Below are 6,526 nucleotides of genomic sequence, written 5' to 3'. Positions count from 1 at the left end.
AAAGACAAAGGCAAGAGAACATGTTGGCAACAGGCAACGGCTAAAAGGGAATTTCAGCTTGCTGGTCCATACAACTGACTCAAAAGAGGATCTTTGAAATTAGGAAGTCAGAGCTAGTGGGAAAGCTTATCAAGGCAGAACCGCACAGCCCCCCACAGTTGCAGGGTAGATATTCTGTAAAGGCACAGTCCAATAGCAGCAGCGGCTGGCCACTGCTGTGTATTTCTTCCAGCAGGCAGATGCCTGATGGCTCTCGGGATGCCAGGCCAGTAACTCCAGCAAACAGGGGCTGTTTCCTGAAAGATCAGTAAGAATTGCACTGAATTCCACAGCACCCAGCTCATGGCTGTTTAACACTCAAGCAGCCCTCCCGCTGGCCCTCCTTTGAGCGTAAGCTTCTAAAAGTAAGGGCCCTATTTCCTCCTTCTTCTCCGACCCTCATCGTGCCCACTGCAAACCCGAACACTTCTTCTGTCTTGGCTAGTGAATTCTCACACAACGAATGGAAAAAGACCTCAAGCATACAGACACCATGAAATTGTGCTTTTAAGGGTGAACTAATGATGAGGTGAAAAGCTCTCCTCTGGTAGGTTAACAATAAAAAGTATAAAAATAGATACCTCTATTTTTATGTGCTCTATGTGCTAAGGACTGTGTGCCTTATAATAATTTTTGTCTTTACTCCTCACACCAAGCCTGTAAAGCAGGCGTGGATCAATCCTGTTTAACAGATAAGGAAACTAAGGCTGAAGGAGGCAGAGCAACTTGTTCAAGGTCACACGTTCAGCAACTGACAAAATGTCTAAGTTCAAAGCATAAGAACCCCACCTTGAGAGGTGGTCTCATTAGGGACAGCGCTGGCTCACAGGGAAGAATCTGGCCCAGCTTTGAGCACACAGAACAACTGTAGCCTGTGCCACAAGGGTATGTTACTGCTCCCTTTTTAAATTCCTTTGGATGTGCCAACCTTACAACAGGGACCATGCCTACCTCTTTAATATCACCCACTGCATATCCCAGCATCCAGGCACATATCCAGTACTTAGTCAGTCATGGTTGATTGATGCTTTATGCTGTGGACACTGATTATCTTCATTCATTCAGTAAACGCTCACTGAAGCCCACTTCTGTGCCGACGATGGACTAGTTTCTATCGGAAATAACAAAACGAAAATGCTACTTATCTTGCCCTCAAATCTAGAAAGGGGAGTTGTACATTCATGTAGGGAAGAGGACCCCCACGCACATGTTGCCTGTTCCCCTTCCCTGTTCCTCCGCACAAAAGGAAGGAATGTTAATCTGATTGGTCTGGTTCTAGAACATTTTTTGAGCCACACTTTCTGATGGCTAGGTGTAATGGTTAATTTTATGTGTCAGTTTGACCAGACCACAGGGTGCCCAATTATTTGGTGAAACACTAACCTGGGTGTACCTGTAAGTATGTTTTTGGATGAAATTAACATTTAAAGTGGCAGACTGAGCAAAGCAGATGGCTCTCCCTAACCTGGGGGACCTCATCCAATCAGTTGAAGGCCTGAATAGAACAAAAAGGCTGACCCTCCCCCAAGTAAGAGAGAATTCTTCCTGCTTGAGGCCTTCCTGGGACATTGGCCTCTTCCTGCCTTTGGATTTGAACTGACTTTTTCTGGGTCTTGAACTTCTGGTCTTTGGACTAGAACTACATCGTTGGCTGTCCTGGGTCTCCAGCTTGCCAACTCACCCTGCAGATCTTGGGACTTGCCAGCTTCCAAAATTGTGTGAACTGTTCCTTATAGTGAGTAATATTTCAATCTATCTCTATCTAATCTATCTAAGACTGTTTCTCTGGAGAACCCTGACTAATGCAGCAGGGCTACTGTGTCTTAAGAAGTTCACTCTTCCCTTACTTCCATTGCAAATAGTACAACTGCAAGCTGAAATAAGTCTCCTTCAGTTACTTGGCCATCTTTTGTTGTTGTTGTTCTTATCTCTTTATATGAATATCTAAGATTACAGGTCTTTTGTTTTAGTTTCCATACCATGTGACAAACTAGAAAATGGGATTCCAAGATTTAGATTCCGCCTCCGAGCACAGAAGATAATCCACTGGCCTTGAGTCTAAGCTCTGGGCTTTAACTCAGGTTTACAAAAGCTCTGAATTGGGTAGTAATGGTCACTGGCCTAGCCAAAAATTGGTGCTTTATTTTATACATCCCTGGTGTGTAAATTTCATTTGGGAGCTTGGTGGAGAGAATAGTGATTGGCAGCAATTTTTAGGTCCCTGTTTCTAATACCATAAAAGACTACCAAAACTTTACTACCTGACAGACTCCCTTAGCTACATCACGGAGACATAATAAGAGGTTATCATTGAAGCACAGTCATATGCTAAGGGCCCCAAGGAAAGCGCAGTTTTGATTAGAGAGCATTGGGGAATGTATGTGCTCTTTAGGTCTCTTTTTCCAATACTGGTTCAAGAAATGGCCTTGGAATATAAAGAACATTGAGAGCTAAGCAATGCACATGATAGAGCTGGGTTAGAGTGTGCATCATTGTTGAAAAGGGGCTGATACACAACCTGGATAAGCAAGGCCAAAGACGCTGGCCATATCTGTGACAGGAAAACAATACTTTTACTTATCTATGTAGAAATATATACCTATTCACATTCATTCATTAATGTTCTTTCTTAATCATAATCCTTAAAGCCCACTAAATCCAAATAACTTCTTGGTTGCCTAGACAGGGTGATAAATGACATAGATTTGTACTCCATAACTAAGTCCAGACATAGCTTTTAAAAAAAATCAGTGTCGTATTCAATAACAGTCTAAATTTATACTCTAAACACCGGTACTCCAATAATCTACTTATTTTTGTAAATATATTTGTGTTTTAATGTGATCCTACCTTTTTAAAATGGGCACCATTCTGCCCTTATAAGGGTATTGGGTGTATGTATTCAATTGACTTCCCTCCTCTGCAAGGAAGAATGGCTGTGGCTCTCACACTGACGCTGCCTACTAGAACGGCCTGCAGCAGGCGGAGATCAAGAGCCTCTTTTCATCACCCAACCATTGATTTTTCTGCAAGACAAACCACAAAGCTGCTTTGAAGTCCAGGGGAGAGCTGCAAGGGAAGAGGGAGATAAAACTGAAGGAAACAGTGGATGTGAAATAAAGTTAATCTCTGTCATCTAGGTGTAGATGGCTATTGGCAAAGCTGAAACTGCCGGATTTTATCAAAAGAGAACTCAGATTGTTCTAAAAAGAGGATATTTTAAGTTGATAAAACTGGGTTAGGGGAAGGGTAGTGTAGAAAACAAAGAGAAATCTGAAAGGATCTTGGATAAAACTTATCAACTTAGCAGAAATGGTTGCTTTTAATCAAACAGGCACAAGTGTGCAGTGTACAATCTTACCGCTGCTCATAGAGTCTCTTCCTTTTTGAGTAATGTAAAATAGGACCATATATATGGATTGTAAGAGTGATTATTTTTTGTGTCAAAATTTCTTATTTAAAAACGATTGGGTAGCAAAAAATTTTGTCTTGGTAGTTTTACAGAACAGTTAGGACTTTAATAAAAATTATAAACATACTACATCTGAATAATACTTTTCCTTTTGCAAGATCCTTTCCCATGAGCTTCAGCATAAGCCTGGGAGACAGGCTGGATCAGTGCTATTATCTCTATGTTATCCCTGTGTGAGAGAGCCTAAGTGAATTGCACGGGGACACACCCAGAGCAACAGTGCAGAGGCCGGAAGAATTCAGGTCCTCTGACTCCTGGTCTCCCCCTTGTCCTGAAGGCTCCCTCTAATTTGTGGTTTCTTAAGGGAGAGAAAAACTCTCCTCCCTTCTCTTTCTGAAACATGTACTATTTTCCTCAGTGTGTTTTTTTTTGACAACTTACTCTTAATGCAATCGCTTTGGGATCTTGAAACATATTTCTTATTCTCAAGTTATCTGGAGATTAAATTCTGACACGGGAGACCAGGAGGCCTTACTCCGAGGACAGCCACAGTGGATGGAGGTTGAGCTTCCTAAATAGTGCTGCAAGAAGCAGGATTTACCATGATTCTGGTGGGCTTAAGGGTACTTAGTGTTGTGAAATAGAAGATCCTTGAGAAAGTTCAACCCCTCTCTCAACCATGAACACTGAACAATTGCCAGCCAAACTGAAACCCCAGCCCACAGTTCTTCCTCATTCCAACCTTTCAAGATCTGGGTAAACAAAAATACACATGCCATCTGAGGCGAAAGGTGTCCTGGAAGAATTACGGTTTCACCTCCTTGAGATGACTGAATCACTCCTGTGCTCTCGTGGAGCAACAAAAACATGATCTGGAGCCAAAATTTGTCAGGTCGAGGGTCTATGTTGGAAATGACAGCCTTTGGAGTTGCCAGTGGGATGCTTTGTATCAGATACTTAACTGAGCATTTTGTTCAGATTCTAAGAATCATCTTTTTGTTCGTAATTAAGTATGTACCCAATAATACACTCACAAAATTTCAATAGGGCTTTAAAATAAATGCCTAGCTCAGTCAATGTCCTAGGCAGGACAAGCAAGTTAAAAGGGCTAAATAATTGCAACAATTTAATTCCTCATTAATTTATTCTTCCTGAGTTAATAGAATTAAACTAGCTGACAATAATGAACTTTAATATGAATTTTTATATACTTCACTTAATCAAAAAGGGCAGTTTTAAATTCATTTCAGAATGTCATACAATTAATTATTAATAAGGCACTTAATGTAGTCAGCTTCTGCTTGAGCTATTGTCATCTTATAGGACAGTTTCTGTATAAGTATGTAACATCTTGCTTTATGTAAGTTATATGTCACCACTGAAATTTTAAATAGTTGTTATATTGCTGCATATGATTCTTGTTAAAATAACATTTCCAGAATTTATATTGAAATGTGTTGGTTAATATGTAAATTGTTTATTAAAATCATCTCTTTTAAATTATATTTTGCTCTTACATATACACACTTTAAAATGATTTGTGATTTACAAGTAAACATATTTTGGAAATGCCTAATCAACACAAATTATGTCTAGTAGGTTTTGTAAAATATTAGTTAACCAGCAGCCAGATAAATATCTATAGTGTATAGTTATTTCTGAAATCTGAACTAGTCCTTCTGTATTACCTGGGACGCTGTTATACTTAATTCTTCCCTTACGATTCATATTAGTTAATTTAATGTCAAAAGTGGGAGGGCAATTTTTAAAAATTACCTTGTTACCAGGAAAAAACTCTTCTCAGGCTTCTTTTTCGGTACCAAATGGTGGAATAAATCACGAGGACTACCTGATAGCAAAATAAGGCATGCTGATATGAAAAAAATTATTGTTACAAACTAAACATAGATAAGCCACAATTTAGGAAGACTATACAGCCATAGAGTTGTAGTAGCCCCAAAATAAGGTTGAAAAACGTTTTAATACTGATCAGCCTCTATCAGATTAATTTGGGAATGTACACAACTCAAACGAACCTCCCAGCTCTGAATCAATACTTTGTGATAACATTTTTTTTTCCCTCTGTACAGAGGGAAACGGATCAATCACTGGAAATGGATTCTGCTTGCTTCCCCTAGTTGTTCAGGATAGGCTTTCATGCCAAGGCAAATCTCGGAAAGGCCTCTGCAGAGCACAGTCTAGGCCAGGTGGAAGCCAGGAGAGGACAACACTTCTGGAACAAGAACCTCCTTTGTAAACAGGAATCAGGCTCAGATTAAAGAGTTAAACTGGTCACACTGAGCATTGCATTAGATGTTTTATCCTGTAATCTTGAATTGCCATACACAATTAATGATAATGTGTGAGTGCAGAAATTGTTATTAATCGCACTACCCTTTAAAAAAGAAATTTTTTCCCCTGGTTGTGCATCAGTATGCAAATTATCCCCTTGTGTCATTTGGCCTCAACCCTGTAGTCATATTCCTCCCATGACCTTCAGATCTTTAATGACCCTATATGGAGTCCAAGCCAATAAATGCATGGTACATGGGATTATTAATGATCTTAAAGATAATTTTAGAAAAAGGTACGCTATCTGACAAGTAATAAATTATCAGGATAGTAAGTAATAAATATAAGGATAGTTTATCTCAGGGCATAAAAATAATTTTTTTTAAAGTTAGCAAATGACCTAAATGACCTCTATTTCTTCTCTTTTATGATTAATAGACCTAGAAACTAGCTAACTAATCCCCTTCCTCCCTGCTGGTCCCGTTCCTCAGCTTTCCACATGTGACTGAGAGGCTGATACAAAAACTTATCCAGTCCTTCGGTTCTGGTCCCTGGCTAAGGCATAGAAGACAAAGGTTAAAGGCCAACTTTGACCCTGTATATCAAGGACCTGCCTGGAGACAGACAATGTGGTTCTTTACCAGGGGGTTGTGTTTTCTGGGTAATGCTGTCTTGGAGGTGAAGAGGTAATGCATAGCAAGAGTTCCTGAGAACAGCGGTTCGTTCTCCCCTTAGACTGGATACTTCACTGCATTCTTTTTTTGGAAATTTTTACTTTTGAAA

Source organism: Vicugna pacos, chromosome 2 (assembly GCF_048564905.1).
Source record: "Vicugna pacos chromosome 2, VicPac4, whole genome shotgun sequence".
In the NCBI taxonomy this organism is placed as follows: Eukaryota; Metazoa; Chordata; class Mammalia; order Artiodactyla; family Camelidae; genus Vicugna; species Vicugna pacos.
The sequence above is the reverse complement of the archived record's forward strand: the minus strand, read 5'-3'. Positions refer to the sequence as shown.